Here is a 25792-nt window from a genome sequence, read left to right as displayed (position 1 = left end):
AAAATATTCCACTAGTAAGAGCAGCTCAATATCACACTATAATACACTCCAGTACACAACCAATACGTTTCTGAACAAGTTAGGCTCCCCAGAAGTGGGAGCAAAATGGCACTTCAGTAACTTTCAAAAGGGGTAGAAAAACACAAGTTATAAGAATTAAACACAATTACTTTCATAGGCAGGGCAAATAGTTTCAGTTCACTACAAGAGGCAGTTCAATTCACTACGCCTGGTCCAAAGTCAAAGGATCAGTGTCTTTAATAGGATAGCACAGGTCTGGTAGTAAACAGTTAAGTTTTAGAAGTAGTTTGTACGAAAAAAAAATTATATGTCGGATTAGGAGAGAACAAGACTCCAAAGTTGGGAAAGTTTCCCAAACTTTCACTGCGGCAAAGAGGATTACTCAACCGCGTTTGCACAGTACCTTGTTAATGAAGAAAAGCTGTAGCTGAGGCAGTTGTTCCTGGCAGTTCCTGCAGATCTCACTGTTCCTGGGCATCAGTCGTGGGGACAAGAGGGAGGACATCAGGGGGATCCTGCACTGCCCAGGGAAGAGGCCACAAGCTTGTCAAATCGTCGGTTTAAGGTGTGAGCGCCTTAAAGTCCACACGCTGGTTTCCTTCTCACTGGGTATCCGGTTTTTAACAGCACTCTGAAAAAGTGACCAGTATGGAGATGGTTTCCAGGTGGCTTGCGAGTTGGTTGTTCCCACCAGCTCAAGGGAAGAAGTCGTCCTTGAAGGGCTTCTCTGTCGAGGGAGTTTCAGGCTATTCGGACTTGCAGCAGGGCTTCACCGGGCAAACCAACGGTCCAGGAGTTGTAGCAGTCATCTTCCTTCAGCTCGTCTTCGGTTCTTTCATTCCAGTGGTCGACTCTGCCTTCCATTCCTGGAGACACACCTTTTAAACAGTTTTCTCCCATTAATTCCAGCCTAGCTGTCACTCACCCAGCAGAGTGGCTGTCCTTGCCGGAGAGTCAGCCAGCCAATCACGCCAGAGTGAATTCAGGTCACCTAGGAGACTAAGCACAGGGAGTTTCGGGCACCTCCCTCAAATCCTGTCCCCACCAAACACAGGTGTCAGAGGAGGGCTTCAGCACTGTAGCCCGCCAAAGGGCATCGAACAAAGGGACCAAACCTGGTTTGACACGCAGAGTTAAACACAAGAAGGACCTTTCCTAAAAGATACGACAAAAAAAGATGACTGCAGTCTGTTTTTACAGACGGGTCTTGGGCGCCATATTGAAAAACATGGCTGACCCGATTTTTAGCTACCGGTGTTCACGGTCCAGAAAAATCATGGTAGTTTGCTCTAAAACCACTGCCACCAGCCATTTCAAGAGGTAGCATTTGACTGTTACATGAGTATTTAGACCCAGGGGAAGCTAGGCAACCCCTCCAGCACTCTATGAATTTAAAAAGACTAGCAAAGTCAATTCAACTTTACATGCTCTGGGAGACAGTATTCAGTCCCAGAGAAGGTATTTAAACCTTGGAGAGTCTGAAAGACACCCCTGTACCACTGCACTGAGGGTGCTGTGTGACACACTAGAAAAAGATGATGCCTATGGAGTTTGTCTAAAACTCCATATCCAAAGAACACACAAGTAGAACACACACCAAAACGAAAAGTTCAAAGCCCCAAAATATAGAAAAAGAGTTGAAGGGCTCTAAGGTGGAGGGAATTTAGCACTTAGGTGAGAATTCTCCGTAACACACACACGCCCATTAGGATCTCTTTTGCTTCATTTTATGTGGCAAAATTACATGAGGCCGGCAACTTTGCATTCAAGATGGTGGCAGCGAAAAACTGTTTTGCAGGTTTACAATAAAACCAGTGCCAATTTGAGTGCAGCGTTGCCATGTGCTCTTATTATTAGGAACTTTGGCCGTGTTTTTGCGCTAAGTCGCTGCTAATATTTACAGGTTGCTGGTTGTGGTTTTTGTCTGCTTGTTTTAAGAAGTTTTGCGTGTATTTGGGCTTGTTGACAAAGCAGCTAAGCCCATCACACATCACCGTCCACAGAGGTCCTGGAAAGGTGTGCTGGCAGCAGCGCAATTCATCCTTTGATCTTAGTGCCATGGTGAGTGCGCTATGTCTGCTAGTATGTATGTGAAAAGAGAGATGGGCACATCTCCAAAGATTTCATTAAAGAGGCAAAGACCCTTCATGACCTTCTTAAATCGAGCAGCAACACCCCAGACATTGGGACTTTTTATTACACCAATAGCGTGTTTACAATTACAATTAAGTCAGTGAGCCTCGTTAGGAGCTTGCCGGTTTGGATACAACGGTACCAGTACACTTGCCGGTACCGTTGTATCCGGACCAGAAAACTCACAGTTGTGCTCGTGGGTGCCTTTCATTACGCCAGGTCTGACCTAGAGGAATGAAAGGCACCTGCAAGCACAGCATGCCTGTAGCACAGGCACCGTTATGAAACCTGCCGGTGCTACAGGCATCCCCATTGGGCTCAAATGGGGATCACCCGATTCCGGCACCTGCGAAAGGGCAATTACGAGGTCCGGCGGGGCTGGAATTCCATGGTAATTGCCTATTTGTGGGTGCCAGACTTTCTTGCACGTTTGGAGGTAGCCTTGCCGGATTTTCCGGCATGACTACCTCCAACCCTGTAATGAGGCCCATGAACTCTCAGAAGACTGACTGAGTGCATAGTTTGACGGTAAGGCTTGATACAGCTAGCTGAAAATTATCCCAGGAGGATGTGTTTTGGACGGGAAGGGGAAGGAACAGGGGGCGGGGGAATAGCTATAGCGATTAGCATGGCCGTGGGCAGCCAATGTGTGGTAAAATAGTCAAATAAAAGCTGTGTGTGCCTCCTCGTATGCCATTTCTCCCTATCTGTACTCTAAAGCAATCGTTTCGGCTTATAAGTTAACGTGTTGTTTTGTCAACATTGACTGCAATGAAATTGCTGTTAATGTGTTCAGCCCTGGGCTGTACAGTGACTGTGAAGCCCCCCACAGCAATATCCTCACCAAACAATAACGAGCCATGTGTATTTTGCAAAGTAAACTATCAGGCGTTGCAGATTTGCTGTGGATATCCAGTCCTATTTTGGGACAGCATATAGTCTACCATTTTCAAGGTTACTGGGAGTTCAAGTATACGCAAGAGGTGGGGTATGGCACTAACCTAGGAGCAGGGCAAGGTTGCTTAGTTGTAGTGGTGTATCTGTTTTGAACTGGTGTGATTTTTAGATAAAAGTTAGCGTATACAGGTGCACGGCCGATCTTTGCCTAAGGCCATGCAGTCGGCTGTCTGCCGTGCCAGCCTCTAGAGGGCACCAGTATGAGTCTTTCAAGAGGCTCCTATGCGGCCATCTTGCTTGATGCTTCTTGCTGATGCGGCATCATTTGATTTTATTGTACTAAGTTGGTACAGTACAAGACCACAAAGTGCTACTCGAAATCAGACTCGGTCTGAGATCACTGCATGAGGCCCGCTGCTGGTAGCAGCAGCAGTGGGCAAAGCGAGGCAAAAACAAAAGCAACATGTGCTGCTTCTCAGTACCCCTGGCCCTGGCTGAGCGAACCCCGGGCCCTGCCTGATAGCACACTCCCCATCCTCAGCGCACGGTGCAGTCAGGGCTGATGATTGACTGGGCTGGCCCGGCTTGGCTGTTAACTCAGCTCAGCCGGACAGCAGGGGACCGGGCCCTCTAAAGAGTTTAATCACCATCGTTGGGTAGGCACAGAAGCAGCAGGTAGGGCAGGACTCAGGACTCAGGAGGAGGCCATGCTTCGGTGATGGAGAAGCCGTGTGCCAAGACTGTAATACTCTGATTACTTAGTGGTAATATTCATTACTCCTAGTCCTAGTATTCCTTGTCACAGTACTTACCTCATAAGGCCCCTGGCTCCGTACACAGGACCTTCTTTTAGTTCTTTTAATCCCTATAACTCCTCCCCTAAACCCATGGCACCCAGTTTACATAACCCAGCTGGAGCATGGGACCTTCCCCGCAAGGAGGGAGAGGAGGGTCGTCAGTATTGTGACGAGGAAGAGTAGGACTAGGAGTAATAAAGATTACCATAAGTAATCAGACCATTACCTCCACGTCCACTCTTCATCGTCCCAGCACTTACCTCATGAGGCATACCATAGCAGCAAACGGGGAAAAGGTCCCAATGAGACACAGAGCCAAAAAAAGGGCAGAAAAACACACTTTCTATTAACTCCGAATTCACATCCCCAAAACCCAACCCCGAAGGAACCATCCCCCGAGTGGGAGACATTCAGCCGATAGTGGTTGATGAAAGTGCTTTGATCTGCTCAGGTGGCAGCCCTACAAATCTCCTCTAGATAAACCCCTCTTCCATCGGCCCAGGAAGCCGCCAAACCCCTGGTGGACCGCCCCTGAATGTGCTCAGGTACAGGCAGGCCAGAAGCTACATAGGCCATGGGGACTACAACACGGATCCATCGGCTAATGGACACTACAGATGCCTTACGCCCAGCCCCAGCAGGGCCAAACGTAATCAGAAGACTGTCAGAGTGGCGGAAAGGGGCAGTTCTAGCCAAATACTCCAACACCGCCCGCCGCACATCAATGGCATGCCGAGCCGCCTCCTCTGGCGTTTGCGGATCCTGAAAAAAAAGGCAAGGAGAACCAGATCCTGAGAGGTGCCAAACCGAGACACAACTTTAGGAAGGAACTTCGGGTCACATCTTAACACCACAGAGTCTGGCAGCACCCTCAGGAAAGGGGGGTGACACAGCAGAGCCCCAATCTCCCCCAGCCTAAAGGCAGAAGTGATAGCAATAAGAAAGGCAGTCTTCAGCGTAAGGTGGTTGATGTCAATCACAGAAATGGGCTCAAAAGGCAGTCCTTGAAGGAACCTAAAGACAAGAGGGAGATTCCAAAGGGGAAGCCCTTTATAAGCACCAGGACGGGAAGAAGAAAGACCCGGGAGCAACTTCCCCACCAACACCTGCCCATCCAGGTGGCCAGCCTATTGAGAGCGAAGCGTGGAGACTGCTAGGCCTTTGTCAAAACCCTCCTGGAGGAATTGGAGAATAGCGGACAGACCAGAACTCAGGGGAGGGATCGCAGACCACCCACACCAATCCCGGAAATGGCCCCAATGCCTGTGATATGCCTTCAGAGAAGAAGGTCTCCGAGCATTCATGACAGACTCGTCCAGAGGACCTGCAAACCCTTGAGAATTCAACCTAGACCGTGCAATAGTCATACTGCCCATTAAATCCATCGGACTCCCAATGCCAGACCCCTTGCAGTGGCCAAGACCACTTGGGAACCAGCCATGGTTCCTGGGCCTGAAGCTCCAACAGAGAGGGGAACCAGCTACGGTGGGGCCAGAACGGAGCAACCAACAACACAGTCGACCCGGACACTCTGATGCGCTGAACCACTGTCAAGTTGGGAAGCCCGAGAGGGCCGCGTACCTGATGTCTTGGAGGTCGATCTCGCAGAGGTCGCCAGTCTGGAGCTCGTGAAAAGATGAACAAGTGGCACGAAGAACCAGCCTCTCCACCACCCACGATTTGAAATGGGTGGAGGATGGATCGACTCCCAATGTCACGAAGGCACTCTTCTGATAACTATGACAGTGGGATTATGCAAGCACAGACTGGTGAGGCCAAAGTTTAGGTGAAGATTGCTGGCAAGACGAAGTCCGATGACAATACTCCGAAGGCTCAAGAACTGCAGTAGTAGTCAAAATGTCCGACGCGGCAAGACAGGTCTATACCGCAGAAAGAAAAGATCTTGGCAGATGCTGGTGGTCCGACAGGAGCAGGCCAGACAGGAATGAGGGAGACCAGATATAACTAGCAGTCTGGCCCTAAAAGGAGCCGAGTAGGCGGACCCTGAGTTGACCCGGAAGAGTTGCTTGGCAGGGCCCGGGTAAGTGATTGGCAGGCCCAGGACGGGATTATAGCAGGAGTGAGCAGGCAGGCCCAAGACAGGACCCAGGTAAGAGTAGCAGGCAGGCCCAGGGCAGGTCCTAGGTAAGTAGTTGGCTGGCCCAGGACAGGACCCAGGTAGGGGTAAGCAGGCAGGCCCAGGGAAGGTCTCAGGTAAGTAGTTGGCTGGCCCAGGACAGAACCCAGGTAAGGGTAAACAGGCAGGCCCAGGGCAGGACCCTGGTAGGGGTAAGCAGACAGGCCCAGGGCAGATCTCAGGTAAATAGTTGGCTGGCCCAGGACAGGACCCAGGTAAGGGTAAACAGGCAGGCCCAGGGCAGGACCCTGGTAGGGGTAAGCAGACAGGCCCAAGGCAAGTCTCAGGAAGGTAGATGGCTGGCCCAGGACTGGACCCAGGTAAGTACAGGAGCACAGGAACAAACGAAGCGAAGCGAAGCAAACCACGTTGAGACGCGGCTTGCATCGATTCGTGGCCTCTTTTATGGGTCGCCGGCGCCCGAGAGGCTTGGAACGCAAGCCGCTTTGTCTCCGGGCACCGGCGAACCCACAACGAGGCCTGGAAGGCAAGCCCTTCCAAGGAGGCGAGCCCAGTCCACGGCGCATGCGCGGAACCGCGACAGAGGTCTCCCGCGCATGCGCGGTAGGCCGCCGGGCCCAACACCCAACGCTCCTCCCCTGGCGAGTCCCCAGACGCGAACGCGCGGGTAGACTCGCCAGGAAGAAAAGGGAGCGCCAGACTCCGGTCTCCCACGTGACATGACAACCACCCGGGGAAGAAGGGGAAGAGGTGGGAACGCATAAAGGAGACCCTGAGGCCACTGCATAGTGAGGGTGTCTGCCCCCCAACCCTGTCGGCCCAAAAATGGGAACCTTCGCCGAAGCGGGACAGGCAAAGGGATCTAGAACGGGGTCCCAAATCTGACACAGATCTCTGCAAAGACCCGGTCTGATAGAACCAGTTCTGCAGAGGAGGGAAACCGGCGGCTGAGAAGATCTGCTCGCACATTGTCCACCCCCCTGACAAGTGAGGCCACCAGGGACACCAGATGCGACTTCCACCAAGAACCTATCTGAGCTGCCAGAGCATTCAAGAATCGGCCAGAACCCCCTTGGTGGTTGACATATGCCAGGGCCATTGTATTATCCTTCCGGACCAAAACTGCCTGGTCTTCCAGAATCACCTTGAAGTACACCAGAGCCCAGAGAATGGCACACAACTCTCTCCAATTGGATGATCGATGGCTCTCCTCCGTGGCCCACAACCCTTGGGCCAAGTGGAGCCACAGCATTGCCCCCCAACTCCTTCCGCTGGCGTCTGTAGTAAGAGTGGTCACAGGTGGAAGGACCGGGGACACCCCTGCCCAGCGATTCGGAAACCCCAACCACCACAGTAGGGAGACCCTCAGAGTGGGAGATGCCAGGATCAAACCCTCGTGAGCCTAAGACGTCGGGAGCCAGTGGGAGAGAAGATAGGACACCAGAGGATGCAAATGAAGACGCGCCCAAGAACCAGAAACATGCAAAATGCCATGTGTCCCTGCAACTTGAGCAATAGGTGAGCCGAGACATACTGCCGCCTGAGAACCCTGCCCAGAACAGTCAGCACGCGATGGACCCTCTCCTGGGACAAGAACACCCTCCCCATCCTGGTGAATATCTGAGCCGAGATGAAAACTAAATCCTGAGAGGGCTCCAGCTGAGACATCAGCCAGTTCACCAGAAACCCCCAGTCCTGCAATCCCTGGCAGACCAACAGCAGCTGAGTTAGGACTGTCCATAGAAGGGCCGCCTTGACCAACCAGTCGTCCAGATAGGGAAATTCTGAATGCCTCTCGGGTGCAAATGTGCCAACAGTGAAGCCAGCAGCTTGGTGAACACTCTGGGGGCTGAACACAACCCGAACGGGAGCACTCAGTATTGAAAGTGCTGGGATCCCACTGCAAAATGGAAGGACTTCATGTGACAGGGGTGGAGAGCCACGCGGTAATAAGCATCCTGGAGATCCAGACACGCCACCCAGTCCCGCCTGTACAACATCGGGAGAATGTTCTGCAAAGTCTAAATATGTAAGTGTTCCTTCCAGAGTAAGCAGTTCAGAGCCTTGAGGTCCAGAATTAGGCGATACTTTCCTGAAGATTCGGGTACCAGGAATACCTGCGACCCTGAACTGGGAAAGGAACAGGCATGATGGCCGCCTTCAGTAACAACTCAGAGAGAGCAGTTTCCATCGCCAACTTCTTGGTCCGTGATCTGGGTACAACAGTCCGAACCATGCAAACCTGGCCAGGTGGAGACAGGAGGCTCACTCGATAACCCCTCCGAATGGTATCCAGAACCCAGGAATCCAAGCACCCCCTGGCCCACACCGGAAAATACAGCCGGAGACGCCCACCCACTAGCCTGTCCAACCCATCAGGATTTCTGTACCGGACCAGGACATGAAGAGCGTGGAGGCCCCCAGCCCCCCCTCGATCTCCAAAAAGATTGAGAGGAGAAGCCAGGCAAAGACCTTCGGTTCACTGCACCCGCACCAGAGAAAGACTTCTTGGTCGTCGAGGTAGAATTGCAAGCGTGTTTGTCAGCATGAAACACTGTATGCACTTTATCCTCAAATGAATAACCAGTTATTCCAGGGTACAGATACCACATTTCTGTCCCAATCATTTCTCATAGGCCTTCTTCAGGACAACCTTTAATCACAGGAAGCACTGGTCCGCCCCTCCCTTCTTATTGTTCTCCTCATATCCACAAATTCACTACGAGTCCCGTAACAATATATACAGGAATACAGGTATCAATGGCCACATCTTGCACACTCCCATTGGGCACTCCCACATGCGGTAATTGCGGCTGCAGTAATTCAGCCAATTTCCAGCCTTGAAGCGGAGGATTTACCGCCAGCATCTTACCAGAAGGACGCCTTAGGTGAAGCTGAGAGCATCCAGACCATGAAATCTCAGAACGTGACCTGGTGGAGCCGGAAGGAGACACAGAAGATACCCCTGCCAAGGTGAAAATACAGGCGCCAAGCGATCGCGGAGCAGGGTTATGCAGTGTGACGTACAGAGACAACACTGGGAGATGATCCGCTGCTTTGGGTGGAAATCCAAGCAGAAGGAGCTAGTTAGCGCCCAGCGGCCAGAGAAGGAGGGGCAACGCCTGCAGACACCCAGGTGGTCATTGGATTGGAGCAAAGCTGCAAAGGCAGTCCACAGCAGTGAACAGCCCCAAATTATAAAGCTATTTATCCAGAAAGAGAAGGGCCGAATCACCATGGAATAGGTGCTAATGCGAGGGAGCATCGTTTCAGACAGGAAACTACACGCTGAGAGCCCAATGCATTCTGGGACATGGAGTCCAAGCTCCCAGAACAAACTGAAGTACAATTTGGACAAGAAACCCGATGTGTTGGGAGTACTGAACCTAGGGAGCCAGAGTAACCTGAAAGAAATACTAGCTAAGAATGTCTCAAGTTAGGAACTGATGATAACAGTCAGGGTTGGCCATCTTGTGAAAGTCTACATGGGACAGTTATCAAGAAAGGATACCAGGGAGAAGATGTGGAGCCTGGATATCTCCACTTTAAATCTGTGGTCCTGAAGAAGACGTGGTAATGCCGAAACCTGCATTATGTATCAAGAGGCACGATACCTGACAGTTCTACAGCCCTGCTTGCTTGAATAGACTTCAGGTGTGATACGTTGAGGGAGTAACAATGTGCAGCTAGGGTGTTCCCCCTGAAAGGATTAGTGGGTAGCCATATGTTAAGGTTCTCTCATTAAAATGTGTTGTACATAATGTTGCATGGTTTGTGATTTTCAAATGCTGTAGACGCGTTCATTGCGTGTATTCAAGCGTGAGTGTTTCCTTATTAAATACATTGCTTAAGATATGGTTAGGATTTTAAATAACAATGGAACGATTTCAAATACTTAAGCGCAGATGCTGCAGAATTCCGCCAGAGGGAGCTGCGGCCTAACTTTAATATGTCATCTTTTGGCTCCTAAATGAGGAAAATCACTCAAAAAAGCAACCAAAACACAGGTGAACTATGTATGACCCTGCTCCACTCTCCACTGCCCTCTCCTCATGGGATGGAAGAAAACCAGCCCTCTACCTTGCTGGGGGAGCTCTCGGCTGGGAACTGCACACTGGGCCGAGGGGGTGGAGGGGCGAGGGAGTTTACTCTGTTTATGTGCAGTGTTTCAACAGTGCACGTACAAGTATTCTTCATGCCAACATGTATTTTATTTTATTTATTTTTATTTTTCACATGTGTGTAGCGCACATACAGCCCTTGGATATCGCGGCGCTGTTACTTGTCGTTAGCTTAGTTACAGAAAGGAGGATTTGCATTAGGGTCAGAAATACATTACACACAGTAGAATAACATACATTTCATTGTTCATATCTAGCGGGTGTAGACCTAGATTGAGCTGTGGGTGGGCAGAGATTAAGAGAAGAGCAGTGTTTTTACCGCTTTGCGGAATGCCAGATGGGAGATTTTTCCACGAAGGGGAGGTGGTAGGGTGTTCCATTGCATAGCTGCTAGGTATGGGAAGCTGGCACCACCTGCTCGGGCTCTCTTGATTGTGGGTACTGTGAGCATGTTTGCATAGGGTGTCCTCGTAGATCTGGTCGAGGAGATGGGGTGGACTCTCGCTGAAAGGTAGGGAGGGGCAGTTTGGTGAATGCACTTGTGTGTCAGGGCAAGGGCTTTAAAGATGACTCTCTCTTTAACTGGGAGCCAGTGAGCCTGTTTCCTGGCAGGCGTGATGTGCTCCCTTTTCGGGATGCCTATGGCTGCGGGCAGGGCATTGTTTTGAATGACCTGTAACTTAGCCATGTTTTTTGTGGATGTTCCTCAGAAGAGGGCATTGCAATAATCCAGTCTCAAACCAGTAATGGCTCGTGCAATGGTGGTGCAATTTTCCTCAGAGAGGTAAGGTCTGGCTGCGGTCATGAGTTTTGTGTGGTAGACCGCCATGGAGGCGATGGCATTGACTTGCCTGGTCATTGTTAGGTTAGAGTCAAGGTAGACTCCCATTGTTTTGTACTGAGTTTGCAACTGGGATTCCGATACAGTCAATGTCGAAGTGGCTGAACTCAGGGTCGAGGTTCTTGAGTGTTTCATTGGAGCCTACTAGGAGCAGGTCCGTTTTGTCAGAGTTCAAGGAAAGACCGTTTACTGCCATCCATGCTTGGATCGTGTTGTATATGTCGTTAAGAGTCTTAGAGTCGGTGTCATACTCTCCTGTCAGGGTAAGGAGGATTTGGGTATCGTCAGCGTAGTTGCTATACGAGATACCCAGTGAGTCAAGAATGAGGAAGAGGGGGCGTGTACAAATATTTTAGAGGGTGGGCGAGAGGCATGACCCTTGGGGTACACCGCACAGAAGGATGGTGGGTGAGGCAGAGGGAGAGTCGGAAAAGACTTGCATGGTTCTTCCCTGCAGGAAAGACAATATCCATGTGGTGGTGCTTGGTGAGAACTTGCCTGTGGCGGATAGGTGGTGGCATAGGAGCTTGTGATGAACAAGATCGAATGCCACCGAGAGATCGAGGAGGAGGAGAAGAGCAGGTTGACCTGCATCTCTCGCATCGTCCATCTGGTTATTGAAGTCGAGTAGGGCGGTTTCAGTCCCGTGCCCTGGCCCGAAACCTGACTGACACACCCCAAGGAGTTTATTCTCTTCAGTGCAATGTTGTACCTGTAGGTAGGCCGCTTTAGCAAGTATTTTAAGCAGAAAGGGCACCGTGGTGATGGGCCTGTAGTTATTGGGTGAGGACGGGTCCATGGTAGGCTTATTTATGAGAGGGCGGACCCACCCTTCCTTGAGGCAGGAAGAGACTTTACCATTAGCAAAGGAAGCGTTGACGAATGCTGTTAGGAACGGAGTGAGAGGGCTGGCGCATTCTTTGATAATTGTAGCTGGGCAGGTGTCTCTTTTGGATTTAGACAGCTTAATTCATTTCATGATATTGAGCGTGTCTGTTTCTTGAAGGAGAAGGAGGTGCCGGTGACTGGGGATGGCGGTAATGCAGCGGCAGGGGGAGGGGAAGTCTTCAGGGTCTGTCTGGTTGTTTGGATTTTATTTTGGAGTGTGTTGTGCTTGCCGATCATGGCCGATTTAACTCCTTTGCACCAAGTCTTGTCTTTGGTGTAAATTCTGTGGCACGTGCGTACGGGTTTCTAAGTCCCTAACGATACAGACGATCTCTTTAGTATGGGATTGTGCTTCAAGGATCCTGGTTTCAAAAGAGGTGGCTTTAGCCCTGATGATTGTTTATTTGTACTCTTTTGCACAAGTTTTAAAGTCAAGTTTTGCTTTATCCGTTTGGCTGGTTTGCCAGAGTGATAGTGCTGCACGTGTCTTCGTAGCGCCAGAAGGTCGTTGGTGAACCATGCATTGGTGTGGCTGGTAAGTTTAGCCTTTTGTGGTTTTAGTGGTTCGATATCTTCAACTGCTGCTTTGATGGCTTTGTCATAGGTAAGGGGGGGCCTGAAGGTCCTGATAGATATGGCAGTAGCCTATCTTTTGTAAATTGCCTGGAGCTTCTGTTGACAATTGCGTACATCTACTGTCGAGTAATACATGAAAGTGCGCAAAATATTCTGCTACTAACGCGCACAAAATGTGTAAATAATTGTGTAATTGTACCTTTTGCTTTGTTTTAAAATCACTGCTAGTAGGCCTCTCTGTTCACTGGCCTCCTTTTTAGATGCTTGTCCAGCATTTAATTAAAATTGTTTCTATGGGTTCCCAATCTCCCTTTTTCTGTGATCACTTTTCTGGCTAGTATTTGTTAAACCTAGCTTATGCTGCATCCCGAACCTAGCTACAGTGCGTCTCTGAACAGGGGTAGCCTTTGACTCTCTTTCCTTCCCATTGATAGTGAGGGGCAGTTGTGTTGGGCGATCCAGTCTAGGGAGTGGCCCTGACTGTGAGTGGGACCTGTAACAGTGATGCTGAACGCGTGGGTCTCGAGCACAGTGTTCAGCGTCTTGGCTGCAGGGTCATTATCTTCATTGAGTGCTAGGTTGAGGTCTCCTGGTAAGAGGGACTTTGTAGATGTTTTTAGATTGTCGGATAGAAGGTGAATAAGGGTTGTTTGGAAATCGTCTACTGGTCCAGGTGGTCGGTAGACGAGATGCACAGTGGTAGCACAGTGGTGGGAGAAGTTAACTTTAGCAAGGAGGTCGTCACTGTTATTGTTTATATCCTTGTCAGTCTTTCTGATGGATAATGATTCTTTGGCTATCAGAGCTACTCCCCCACCCTTGGTGGGCTGGTCTTGTCTGATTATAGAGTAGTCTGGGGGTAGAGCCAGGGATAAAGCAGGACATGAGGCTCCGTGTAGCCATGATTCAGTTATCAAGAGGATGTCGAGGTCATGTGTAATGATGAGGTCGTTGACTGGGGGTAGAGCCAGGGATAAAGCAGGACATGAGGCTCCGTGTAGCCATGATTCAGTTATCAAGAGGATGTCGAGGTCATGTGTAATGATGAGGTCGTTGACGTCGAGGGCGTGGGCATTGATGGAGCGGGCACTGACCAGTGCACATCTAAGGTGCGAGTCAGCACAGTTACTCTTGGTGGGAGGGGTGAAGGTGGATAGGGGGAGGTAGCGATAGGACGTAGCTTACAGGCAGCATCTTTGGTGCTGTTGGCATTGGTAGCAGTGTTGAGATTGGGGGCAGCATGGTGCATATCTATGATGGTGGTGGCATTTGAAGTAGCGGGGATATTTGTATCATGGGCATTGTGAGGCATATAAGTGACAGCATTGGCAGTGGCTACAACAGAAGCTTCCATTACCTTGGATAGTTCATATACCGTGGGCAGTGTGCATGTGGTGGCAATGGCAGTAGCAGTGGTTACTTTTGTGGCATCAAGCACATCACATATGCATTGAGTGCAGCAGTTACATTAGGTAGTTCATATGCTGTGGGCCGTATGCAAGTGGCGATAGTGGCGATGGCATAGGTTATATTATTGGTATGGAATACATCACTTGACTTATATAGAACGGGCGATGTGCAAAGTGTGTCAGGATGGGATGCATTGGGCCGGAGGGCCTTGCAATCAATATCGTTATGCTTGCCTCATGTAAGGTCATGCGCATTGTTCTTCCGTGATGGTATTGAGGTCCGTTTTGTTTAGTTCCGATTTCTGAAGCGTGAGGTACGCTTCACGTGTGGTAGGGAATGGCATACTGTGTAGCGGCTGAGAGACCTTGTAACCGACCTTGTAACCGACATGCTGGTTACGTTAAGAAAGCCGGGCGGGTGTCCTGGGTGCGCACTGGCTTGGTGCAGGCTCGAAGGCGCTTGAGCCTGGTGTGGAAGGAGGGAGGGTAAGGGTGGAGGTCATATACTGTGTGGGGAGTAGGCGCGGGCCGGCAACCAGGGCGGAATATTTTGGGTGGTCGCTCACCTTGGGCTCGTACCGCAGCACTGACTGGCCTGGAACATGGGTGGAGTCGTTGCTGGAGCTTCATGGAGCAACAGAGAGTGCAGAGAGTGGAGAAGGCCTTTTCCTCAGGGCTTTTCTGCACGGCTTCTCCTGCTGGCGCTCTCTCTCTCCCTTCAAGGAAGGAGGGGAGGTGCTGGCAGTGTGCGGGTGGACCAATCCTGGCATGGCCTTCCATTCCAATCTGCATAAGCCCATCCAGTCACCGTTTTTTGCTTTGCATTCTTGGAGCTGGAGTCTTAGTTTTGCAACGTCAAACACTACATTTTGTGCAGTACGTGCATGCAATGATTGTGCGCAGACAGGTCCAGTAATGGTGTGTTTCGATTCTGTTCTAGTCGGTCACATATAATCCAAGATATTAATAATAAGTGGGTGCTGCACTCAACATAATGGAGAATGGGGAGGACTTTGACAATATGCTACTCATTCGGGACCAGGTCACCTTTTCATAGCCGCTATGTCAGGGCACACATTTCAACTCCCACTTTAAACAATGTGAACAGGGGCGGCCAATCTGGCAGGAGGGGTTAGGGGCAAAGGGTTTTTAAAGGGGAAGTGAAAGGTAAAGTATAGGGGCCAGGGGGGCGTCCACAAGAAGAAGAAAAAAAAATGATCCGGGGATCCCCTGTTAAAAGACACCTTGTAAAAGAAGTGAATACATCCACATGAATCAGAGTAATTCAGAGCTCCAGGAGCCCACAACATGGTCCCTGAACACGTGACTCGGCAGCATGAATGATGAACCGAAACCGACACTGGGAAAGAGGAACGGTCTCACGCCTCCAGACAGAAGCTTGCAACAAAGTTATAACAGCAAGAGACAAGATTTACGTTATGTGAACGGGCACTCGCATAGATTTTGGTGGTGCACACATGTTACAATGAAGACACATAGTTGTTCTTATTACCTTGAAGAGGTACACCTCGAGCTGAGATCCTTTTCAAATCCCAGGCCTGGGGACGTCAGTTATAGCCAATCACAACCAAGGACCGTAGGGGTGGGTAGCAACGGGCAAGAACCAGTATTCCGTCCCTCACACTGAAACATTGTTTGGTAACAACTCTATTGGGATGGGCCAGGCCTAACCTCTGACATGGGAGAGCCAGTAAGCTAACACATTTAGGGACCGATATAGGTGGACTACCACTCAACACCCAATCCCGAAGGGTGATCGGTTTTCTGGAGAGGAGCCCAGGTTATGAACTTTTCATGATGCAAGAGTCTATCAATACTGGCCTGCGAGCCAGAGCTCACTGAGATGTCCACAGATTTCTTCTATCCATGTAGTGATCTCTCTTGTTTTTGGCTGTAATAAACCACAGTTTAAACTTGCTGTCTGGGTCTGTGTTCCTTTTGTGAAGGGAAGGAGTTGAGCGTTCCATGAGTTCTGCATCTGCAAACTCCTAGTAGCCCTCAACCCTACCTGGGAGTTTAATCTCAACAATATGTGGGGGGTAAGAGTAATTAAATATGTAAGGGGATTATGGGTGATGCGGGGGGTGACCCCACATATAACTGCATAAATCGAAAAAAAACAATTCAGCATTTGGCATTCAGGATTGTCTACTCGCAGTGAACACACAGATGCCCTAAAACCAGGACTGAACTAGCATCTCCTGAATGGATTGGTCCATACTGACATGTATAGCTATAAAAACCTTGAACAGTCAACCTACCTTTTTAGAAATTCCTACCATATTTCATGCAATGCCATGTGTGTGCAGCCAAGGTAGAGAAGGGGCAACTGATCAGTATGGCGGTATCCTAAAAACAAACCAACTGCTTATTTATTTATTTGATTGCATTTTCATAATATACCAACAGAATATGCAATGTAACCACCAAAGCTAGCTAGGGAAGGAAGATCAAGTAAAGAAAACCACTTTATTTTGCAGCGTGTGTGGCAAGTCCCTTTTGCATTAATAAAAAGGAGTGCAAAGGACCAAAAGTGAAATGCACGAGATGTGAGAAAAACAAGAATGTATTGCAAACTGGTGACGCAGGGAAATATCAAAAAGACATTCAAATTCTAGTAGACTGAGTACATGCTTTTATTGGGGAATTGAAAGCACATGACTGGGGTGAGGTATCCTTGATGACATGGAGCTTTCTGCTCGCCTTAAATGAGTTAATCACCGTAGATTGACCAATCGCAGCCGGCGCATGTGGACATTTTCTGCTCAGAAAATACACAATACAGTGTACATGGTTTTATAGTGGTTACAGAAAGAAAAAAGCAACAATGTGTTATTAATTTCTACATCAGTGATGGGTTGCCATGAGTTGCAGTATATGTGTTTCTATACATTACACAGTTTCATTGGCCAATTCTAAACATGTGGTACCAATGACGCACATGCGGGTTAGCTTATACTCAGTAAAGTCACTCCCTTTCCCATACTCTGGGATTGGATAATGGATGTTGAAACATGTAGCAGTCCAACTAGTTCTCCTATTGGCTGTTCCAGGAGGAGGATGTGTGGAGTGTGTAAGCACACAGCTCTTGACAATCATTATTTTGAGATGTGACAGTGTGACACAATATTATAACATTTAATTTCCGTCCTAAGTGACCTAAGCGGTTTGACACCAGAATACTGTTCTCCCCATTAAGAACTGTGTATTATGAGTTCATTTTGCAACTCTCTTGGTGGAAAGGCTACTCGCGTATCATTCCTAATTCTCATGAGATCATCTTCCAATTCTGACCTTATGTGCTGGGGCCTGGCTGCTGACAAACCTTGCTAATACATAGTGGCACGGATGTCAATGTGCTTATGCAGCGTAATTGCCATAAAAGTGTCTCTATTTTGCTAGTACATTCAGGCAGTGTTTCATGAGTTATAGCAATTCACTAGTTCCTATGGAATTCTATTATATAGACAAAGATGCTTATACAAGATGAGTTGTCTGCATCACTGCTGCATTCATGTGAAGCGGCCATGTGTGACTCTCTGTATTGTTTACTAATTCCGAATTGAGGCTACACAGCAGAAAAATAGTGTTTTGTATAGCTGTTTCTTAAAAGAAGAGGGCTCTGCAGGTGCGATGTATCCTACAGGGGGCAGTGTTGTGCAACAATTGTTCTAGTTCTGGAATCATGCTTCTCAGTATTTCACTGTTCATCTTCTGTTAACCTGTGACCTTCATTAAGTTACGTTTGATTGTCCTGCCTAGGGACACAAGCAGTCAGAGGTGTTGCTAGGGGGGGGCTAAGGGGGCTATAGCCCCTGGTCTTTTGGCTGTAGCCCCGGATAGAATCTCAGGAGCTACACCCAAAAGGCTAGCTAGCCCCCAGTCCCAACAGTTCCGACATCAGCGTAGCCCCGGGTCTTTTACAGACCTAGCAACACCCCTGCAAGCAGTTATATTTTCTCTGGGACCTGGCTATGGGAACTCAGCAAACCTTACGTTGGCTGATCAATCATAGTACAGTGTTGTGTCCTTAAACTCTTGGTTACATAACTGAAGGGACTGCTCAAGAAAGTGGTAGGGCTTTATAGAGCTGTAATGTATGGAAACAAAAGGGGGGGGCGTCCTACCACATAAATTTACATCAAACAATTCCTGCATTCCTTATTTACTGCAGAAGTAAACTCCATTTGACATACTAAGTATCAACAAGTTTGTGAACTCATAATTAAACGAGAAATAAGTACACAAAGAATAATGAAATTGACTTTTAGGCTGCTTACTTCAACTAAAATGCCAAGAACGAAGAATGAAGTAAATTCAATCAATCATAACATTTAATAGTTTTATATGAACAACACATGCCCGCTTATTTTGCAAACATAATCAAATAGAAGCAAACCAAAAATGGATTGAAAAACATAATAAATTAGTCACCATATCGATTTAGAATAACATAACATAAAAAACTGAACAATTGTTTCATAAATTGTCATTAAAGAAACACAAAAAAAACATGAAATCGTAGCTGATAAACCAGAGTGGTTTTTTACAGATACCAATACATTATACCTGCTATTTTCAAGGTATACTAGGTATTCGGTGGGAAGTAACCAAGTCTATGGCCCTACGTCTAGATGTTAATCAAAAGATAAATGGGGACAGGCTGTTGAAATCCAGATGGTAGGTGGTCCCAGGACGTTTCGGCGGCAAGCGCCTTTTTCAAGGGTAATGACCCAGTCTCCCTATGGGGAAGGACAATATGTAAAGAGTATAAATGTCGTGTTGTGCAGCAAAATTGATCTTAGTATATCATAAAAACAATATATTTTTCTAAAAAACAATTATATTAAAAAAAAAAATTATGTGGGAGTGCAAATAGTACAGTACCCCACCAAAACCCAAAAAGTGTTCCAAACAAAAACTAACCTGCAAGGGACAGAGTTGACGGTAAGTATTCAAGTTCCTTTACCATGTAGGTGGAATAAAGCTCTGTAGCCAGTGTGAATATGGCTTGTATTGTCTTCAAGTGCTATGCCTAATTGTAGAGAGAAGATGAACCCATATATATATGGTAAGTACTAGTGCTTCAAAAAACAAAAATTAAAAACAAGCGCTTAAATTAGCGCGAATAAAATTACCTGATCATGAAGATGTAGTTCAAAAAAACAGGCTCTGTGCAAGGGACACTCTTATAAATTTTTCTGCAGAGCGTTAATGAATTAATATGCCGGAAGTGGCGAACACACGTAATATAACTCCAGCGTGGTGGGAGAATTCTAAACGAGGAAGAAAAGGAAACATCCATATGCCTGCGGCCAAAGAATATCAAAACGCCCTGTCTGGTACGTTGTCAAAAACTAAATGGTCAGGAAATTAAATTACCTGTGAGTAGACAAAGCTCGGCAGCCTAAGTGGTGCTGCGAGACTATCCGAATGTCTTTCTCATTCAACGGCGTGCCGGCAGCAAATGCCTTGATGTGGCCAGATTCAGTGGGGTTTGAAAATCGGCTGTATACATAAACAATGATCAACGCGCATGCGCATAGAACAGCCAGTCGATAATGCGCATGTGTCGCAAAAAAGCATGTTAAACTCTGCGCATGCGTAAAGATAATAATCGTAATGCGACCAAAGAAAATGTGATGGACGCCTAGTAACCATGGAAACTGCATAACGTCACTCTTATTGAACCGTATCATGACGGGAAACATTATCTAAGCTAAAAAGCTAATAGTTGGAAGCGTGTATGACACAGACATCGGTCCTACACGTAGGGGCACAGAAGAGCCCTAATGTTAGTGCCCTGAATATTCGAGCGCTATATGTATGCTGTAGACAGTAATACTCATTGGTAATAATACCTTGGAGGGAACGTGAGAGGGATTTATTCAAAGTGCCATTATACTGCATCGCGGATGCCAGGGAGTCAAACGTGCAAAATGGCAGTGGACCAGTCCTTAAATAATTCAGAGGAGCTGTTATAACTGATGAATAGATGTCCACACATTGGAGAGCTTGAAAAGAAAGTCAAAGTGAAGTGGTCTAATACTCAGCTAAATGTCATGGGTACCATTTCATTAAGGCCTCTGGTGGTGGTTTGTAATTTAAAAATCCACCATGCCTCTTTATGATTAAGGGCATTGGTGGTATTAGTGTTGTTAAGGATAACATCTGCAACCCACCATCTCATATCATCTACACCATGTTGATGTTCGATGTAGTGAGAGACCAGTGGTGCTGTTTGTGTTCTGCAACGGATGCGAGACCTGTGTTCCCCTATTCGTTTATGCACTGGTCGTTTTGTTTGACCCACATACCGCATTTGGCATGGGCATTCAATGATGTAAATCACATTAGCAGTTTTACAATTGGAAAAGTGTTTTATTTTCCAGTCTCGTTTCCCAATCTTAAAAGATGTGGTTTTCCTCGTTAACTTACACACATTGCAAGATCCGCAAGGGTGGTGGCCTATAATCTCTCTTAGACTCCACAATTCAGACCTTTGTGATTTTTTGGTGAGTCTAGAATGTGTGAGTATGTCTTTTAAGTTTTTACCCCGTTTAAGTGCCATCCGAGGTAAGGGTTCATCTGGGAGGCTAATTTGTATCAGTGGCCAGAACTTCTTGATGGTGGCCTTTATGTGAGTGGTATCAGGGCAAAAAGTGGTAACACAGGTCATCTGTTGTTCCATACTCAAATCATGTGTTTTTGGTGAAAGAAGAGTTTCACGTGGTATGTATTGGACTCTTTTCCTCGTGTTGTTAACCAATTTCTTAGGATATCCTCTGTTCCTCAACTTTGTCTGTAGTAGCAAGGCATTTGTTTTATATTGTTCCAGTTCTGTACAGTTGCGTCTCACTCTCAGGAATTGTCCAAACGGTAAATTATTTCTGAGATGACCAGGATGAAAGCTTCTATAATGGAGAAGGGTGTTCCGATCAGTCTCCTTTCTGAACATCGAGCAAATTAATTTATCCTCTTTGGCTGTGATTGTTAAGTCCAAAAAATTAATGCTTTGATTACTTTTCTCTAGTGTAAAATGGATTTCATTCATTTGGTCATTAGCCCATTCCAAAAAATTGACCAAGGATGTTTCATTCCCTTGCCAGATAAAAATGATATCATCAATATATCGGAACCATTGTGTAATTTTATCCCGAAACGGGTTGTTAGTGTTGAGAATAAACTGCTGTTCATATTCAGACATAAAGATGATTGCCATACTGGGTGCAAAGGCAGCGCCCATGGCGGTTCCGCTTATCTGGAGGTAAAATGTTTCATCAAACAGGAAGAAATTATTCCGTAGAGCAAGTTCAAGTAGCTCTACTATGAAGTTTGTTGGTACTCGAGTCTGTTTCATATTGTGCGTAAGGTGGTGTCTTATACATTCTATGGCAGAATCTTGTGGTATACTTGTATAGAGACTGGTGATGTCCATTGTCACCAGTAATTCCTTTACTGATAAAGAAGAAATGTTTCTCATTACATCAGAAGGCAGAATACCTGCCTTCTATGCTTTACCTAAAATTCATAAGAACCAACACCAACCACCAGGAAGACCGATTGTATCAGGGTGTGGCTCAATACTCGAACCTATTAGTAAGTTTGTGGATTATTTTCTTAAACCCTTAAGTCAGGAAACACCTACCTACCTACGTGATACAATGGCTACTATCTCTATTTTTGAGAACTATCCCTTCTCTCAAACAGAGGAATTACTGGTGACAATGGACATCATTTACATCATTTTACTCTTTACATATTGTCCTTCCCCATAGGGAGACTGGGTCATTACCCTTGAAAAAGGCGCTTGCCGCCGAAACGTCCTGGGACCACCTACCATCTGGATTTCAACAGCCTGTCCCCATTTATCTTTTGATTAACATCTAGACGTAGGGCCATAGACTTGGTTACTTCCCACCGAATACCTAGTATACCTTGAAAATAGCAGGTATAATGTATTGGTATCTGTAAAAAACCACTCTGGTTTATCAGCTACGATTTCATGTTTTTTTTGTGTTTCTTTAATGACAATTTATGAAACAATTGTTCAGTTTTTTATGTTATGTTATTCTAAATCGATATGGTGACTAATTTATTATGTTTTTCAATCCATTTTTGGTTTGCTTCTATTTGATTATGTTTGCAAAATAAGCGGGCATGTGTTGTTCATATAAAACTATTAAATGTTATGATTGATTGAATTTACTTCATTCTTCGTTCTTGGCATTTTAGTTGAAGTAAGCAGCCTAAAAGTCAATTTCATTATTCTTTGTGTACTTATTTCTCGTTTAATTATGAGTTCACAAACTTGTTGATACTTAGTATGTCAAATGGAGTTTACTTCTGCAGTAAATAAGGAATGCAGGAATTGTTTGATGTAAATTTATGTGGTAGGACGCCCCCCCCTTTTGTTTCCATACTTAAACTCTTGGGCCTAGTATCATTTTATGTATCTCTTCCATGTCCTCACTGCCGCAAACTAAACCTTGGGAAGGTTTTTGCCATTCCTTGATTTAATCAACTCCTGCGTGGCATCTGGCCTGTGGCAATGTAAATGTTATGTGTGTATTTGTGTACCTGTGCTTTTCAGTGAAGGTCTGATGGCAGCTTTCTGCACTGGAGTGAGGGGGAGATTGCTATGCTTTAGAAATGGCAAACTAAATCTCAAAGCCTGAGTGTAATGCATTGTGCTAATGTAAAATAACGGCAATCGTTTATTCAGCAATGTAAACCCTTATTCTACATTTTTCTAATCGATGTTAAATTGCAGCTGGGTTTGGGTAAAGGTACATGAATATGTTGGTCTACAAAGGGTGTGTTATGGCCTTGTTGACGCATGGCTATTAGTGCTCTGTGGGCCTACGCATGAAGCCTTTTGCTAAATGAGGTTGCTTGCTTCGCTGCAGCGTGCTTTTCTCACAACGACTTTTGCAGCTTCTATTTTCTTGCAGGTCTGGAACATTGAATAAATGTGCCAATATTATTATACTACCCTACAAGCTTTAAATAGTGCCACAATCCAGGTGCCTAGACAGTACATTTCAACATAGATCGGAATAAAGATTTGATGCGCATCAGGTAAAAGCAGTTCCTGGGTTATTGGGCATCACCCAGTAAGCAGGACCAACCTTTGGGGAACACGGAGCTGCTGCATAGTGTGCCACACAATTAAACTCCATAAGGTTTGCAAACTTATAACCCTTTCCCCATTACATGTGACCAGATAAGCCCAAAATGTCTTCCAGATGTGGCCTAATGCTTCTTCCTGCACACTCCCAGACACACAGTGGGGTGTCTTTATGGCACCACCTGGCCTGGGCAGTTGAGAGTAGCTCCTGGTACAGTACGTATCTGCATTTGAGACCCTTTGTGGCAGCAAGTGACCAGTGTTTAATTTTAATTCCTCATGCCAATGGACCAGCTGCACCTCTCCACGGTGTGACGCAAGATGGGGACTGCGCTGACCTTATGCAAGGTTCTGTACGATCTCCAAGCACGGTGACATATGGGGTGCCTTGCATACGGTATGGCATTGTGAAAAGTGATTACAACTCTGGCCTCTGTATGAGACCCGTCCGCCTCCAATGCCTTTTGAAACAGCCCACAGTCACACTTGTAATTAATATAAAAGCCACTCTATTTGTCGTACAAGTTGCAGTGAAGTAGAAAAACGCCATTGGGCTGATGAATAGGCACGCTCGAAGCACGTGCAATAATCCTGGGGAGGGTTTGATATTCGTGCGACCAACGAACGCGCACAGGTTCAGAACCCATTGACATCCAACGCCACTTTATAGGTCCCTCTCCGCAGTTGCGCTCTTTCATTAAAGATTTTTCTTCCGAAAGTGCTTCTGTACTGAAGAGAGTAGTGCTCACCTAGTCTATACTGCTCCAAAATGTCTCAGCTGGGAGTGCTCAATAAACTGTCCAATATAAAATAATCAATTGTCTTTAATAATCATATACAAAATCATAAAAACAACTGTATAGCACAACACATAACATAGATAAATCGGAGAATGTACTTGTAACAGGGGTTAGTACAAGTATGACACAATCATCATGCAACAGTCATTAAACTCATTCTATAAGGTCCCCCAAGATCAGAAACGTAATACGCTCTAATGCATCCCAATGTCAGGTCCAATGAATCCGAACAATCCAGCCCTTGACTAACTAGTGATGGCATCAGAGTGCTGCCTCCCACTTATTCCAGGGTCCAGATACCACATTTCTGTCCCAATCATTTCTCATAGGCCTTCTTCAGGACAACCTCTAATCACAGGAAGCACTGGTCCGCCCCTCCCTTCTTATTGTTCTCCTCATATCCACAAATTCACTACGAGTCCCGTAACAATATATACAGGAATACAGGTATCAATGTCCACATCTTGCGCACTCCCATTGGGCACTCCCACATGCGGTAATTGCGGCTGCAGTAATTCAGCCAATTTCCAGCCTTGAAGTGGAGGATTTACCGCCAGCATCTTCCCAGAAGGGCGCCTCAGGTGAAGCTGAGAGCATCCAGACCATGAAATCTCAGAACGTGACCTGGTGGAGCCGGAAGGAGACACAGAAGATACCCCTGCCAAGGTGAAAATACAGGCGCCAAGCGATCGCAGAGCAGGGTTATGCAGTGTGACGTACAGAGACAACACTGGGAAATGATCCGCTGCTTTGGGTGGAAATCCAAGCAGAAGGAGCTAGTTAGCGCCCAGCGGCCAGAGAAGGAGGCACAACGCCTGCAGACACCCAGGTGGCCATTGGAGAAAAGGAAAGCTGCATGAGCAGTCCGCAGCAGTGAACAGCGCCAAATTATAAAGCTATTTATCCAGAAAGAGAAGGGCCGAATCACCATGGAAAAGGTGCTAATGCGAGGGAGCATCATTTCAGACAGGAAACTACACACTGAGAGCCCAATGCATTCTGGGACATGGAGTCCAAGCTCCCAGAACAAACTGAAGTACAAGGACAAGAAGCCCCGATATGTTGGGGGTACTGTTAGCCTCTTGGGCCTAATAAATCAAGGACGCACACCAGCGGTTCAGGATAATGTCTTCTTTATTCTCATAACAACATTGAACTAACTCATCCTCCCTCCTCCTTCCCTTTCGTCACACAGTCACGTGACCTGTTTTCCCGGGCTTTGTCTTAAACTGGACAGAGCCTGGTAAAAAAAAAACCCAGACAAATGTCCTAGCGTGTACTTAACATTCTTCAACTAATCTCGGTGGCTTCTTGATGGTCCTCTGCGGACACCATCGGGATTGTCAGGCAGTTCTACCTGATGCAGAGCTGGGGCTCTCGCAACTCATCTCAAGCGTCATGATAATCAGGGTCTGGCTCATGAGGTGAAGGTCTCTCTTCTTCTCCTCTGTTGGGATGCTTCAATCGTGAGCTGTTCCTGTTTATCTCATTTTCGTCATCTGCTGCTGTTACCATAGTTCCTTTAACAGCGATCACTTGGTGAGGCTTACGGGCAAACAGTGAACTGTTTTCTTATTCACATTCTGTTGGACCCACACTTCATCTACTATGGAGTATTCCTTTGGTCAAGCTCCTTTTCTTTCGTCTGTCTCGATTCTTGTCTTTTCCGTTTGCTTGGTATCTCTCCTTGTGGCCTCTTGATCTGCTTTGGGCGGGTTTGCTGGGTTCCTGACAATTCTGGTGCGGACCTGATATTTCATCATTAGTTCTGCTGGGGTCCGGTTTGTGACCTCATGGGGTATGTTGCGGTAATCTCTTAACATGTGGCAGAGTGCTTGGTGTGGATCTGTGTCTTTGATGTGGGCCCTTTGTATTGTCTTCTTAATTGAGGCCATTAACCTTTCTGCCACCCCGTTGGCCTGGGGCCAGAATGGTGGGATCTTTTGATGGCTGAACCCCATGTGTTTTGAGAAAATGCTGAACTCGTGGCCACTGAAGGGTGGGCCATTGTCTGATTTGATGAACTCCGGAATCCCCCATTCGCTTATGACCTCATCAAA

Source organism: Ambystoma mexicanum, chromosome 5q, assembly GCF_040938575.1.
Source record: "Ambystoma mexicanum isolate Mex_15411 chromosome 5q, UKY_AmexF1_1, whole genome shotgun sequence".
Classification (NCBI taxonomy): Eukaryota; Metazoa; Chordata; class Amphibia; order Caudata; family Ambystomatidae; genus Ambystoma; species Ambystoma mexicanum.
Note: the sequence above shows the minus strand (reverse complement) of the source record.